Raw genomic sequence first — 2018 nt, 5'->3', positions numbered from 1 at the left:
TATTCTATGAATTTTACAATAATTTTAAAGTATATATACTAATTTATAAACCTTAACACAGAAGCATATTACATAAATAGTTTCTTTTAAGCTAAAAGAGTTGACAATTGTATTTTCACATTTTCCAATACAAATGAAAACTGCATCTTGTTTGTTTCCCTTCTCCCCTCCAAAACTATTCTCTTTGATAGGACAGGGGAGCAAGTCTTCCTTATGCATTTTAGAAAACCCAGCATCGCAGCAGCATGATCTCGTGGTAAAAGAGATCATCAACAGAATAGGTAATATAAAGCAGAACAGGTAATATAAAGCTGATATAAGGAGGCCTCCCCTCTATCTTTATCTGTCTGGTCAAGTCATTCCAGGCCACTTGGGCACCATAATGGGACGGGCAGGAGGGCTCAACATTGGGGGCCCAGGCATCATTGGCATGTGGTCTCCCATGGGCAGCCTCATTCCAGGAGCAGGTCCCACTGGCATCATCCCAGGAGGGTCCATCATTGGCTTGATGGGAGGACACTCCCCATATGGGGTACTGGCATCACACTGGGCAAGGAGAACCGGAAGATTGGGGGAGGTGGTATTATCACCCCTGCAGGAGAAGGAGCAGAGAGTGGAGTAGGAGGTATCTTTCCTTGTTGAAATGCAGCAGTTGTTGTGTCAGCCAGGCTCTGAGCCTGCTCTTCCATTCATTTCTAATAGTAGTCTTTCACATTCTCTTTGTGTTTCTACAGTTGCAGTGTGTCTTTTTCACGGATGGAGAGTCATGGGTGAGGTCTGTATCTCAGTAGTCACAACAAAACTTGGGCATGTTGCTTTTCAGGCCATTGGCCACTCTGTTCTGTAACACACATTTTTAGAAATTGATTCCTTTTTCTTCAACTCCTACTATCATCCTTTTTCTCACAGGTATTCAGATTTTTGAATCTGGTATTTATTATTCCATAATTTTTCACTACACATATGTGTTTTCTTCTTTATAAATTTTGATTTAAGTAAACCAAAATATTTATGAACTATTTTTCCATGTCTCCCACCATTTTCATTCCTTTTGGAAAATATTGGTGATCTAGTGTGTTTGACTTCACAAGTTTTCCATTTTATAAAAGTACAATTATATATGTATTTAGAACTTACTTGCTTTTTAAAAAATGTCAAATTATACTATAAATAATACTTTGAAACAACCTTTCTCATTGAAAATACATATTGTACACAAACTCTAGGTAAGTCTCCAATACCATTCATTTAGAAGACAAAATATATGTGATGGTGGGTATTCTATTTATCCACTCATCCACCTACCACAGATATTCATATTGCTTTCAAACTTTTTCCTAAAATGTACTAATTTCTATATACCCTTGACCATATGCATGCTATTTTATTCCTGTATAATAAAACAGCAAATGAGGAATTATTTTATGTTACTTTTAAGTTAATTGTAATGTAGTCAAATTGTGAGATATTTTAACAGCTCTAGCAGATTTTTATAAAGTCATATTTATTCTGTATATTTGTGTTAATTCTCTCTGTTTTTGTGACTTGAAGTCATCTACTAAAGAATATGGCAAGTCTGTTTGTGTGGAAGTTTTGCATATCCTTTGCCCACTCCTGCATGTTACTATGATTTTATATATAATTTCAATGCAACACACACCTTTTGATAAATTTATATTTTAGTTTATACTGCTATTTTTTATAGGCTTTATGTTTTTCTTTTTAATTTCTAACATGTTACTATGACTATAGGTTAAAGCAATATTTACATTCATTCATCAAATCTTTATGTCACTATGATCAACACAGAACCTTGGAATTTTATTCATTTAATTAATTGTTCCTTGCCATCAGCTAGGTGGAAAATATCTCATCATTTCTAATTTTTAATTAACCTTAAGAATAGCCACACCTGTGTTTATTACAGAGCCACTTTCTAAAGAATCATTCTGTGTTCTCTATGACATTAATATTTGCCCTTCCTTCGCTGTTTCTTGTTGGCTAAGACCCATTTACTT

The 2018-nt window shown here is 34.8% G+C and overlaps 1 pseudogene; it reads right to left on the bottom strand.

Moving 5' to 3' along the window:
• Nucleotides 1-339: 339 nt before the first annotated feature.
• Nucleotides 340-811, bottom strand: LOC100389950 (U1 small nuclear ribonucleoprotein C pseudogene; annotated as a pseudogene).
• Nucleotides 812-2018: the final 1207 nt, after the last annotated feature.

This window comes from Callithrix jacchus, chromosome 1, assembly GCF_049354715.1.
Source record: "Callithrix jacchus isolate 240 chromosome 1, calJac240_pri, whole genome shotgun sequence".
Lineage (NCBI taxonomy): Eukaryota > Metazoa > Chordata > Mammalia > Primates > Cebidae > Callithrix > Callithrix jacchus.
This window is presented reverse-complemented; position numbering and strand designations above follow the sequence as displayed.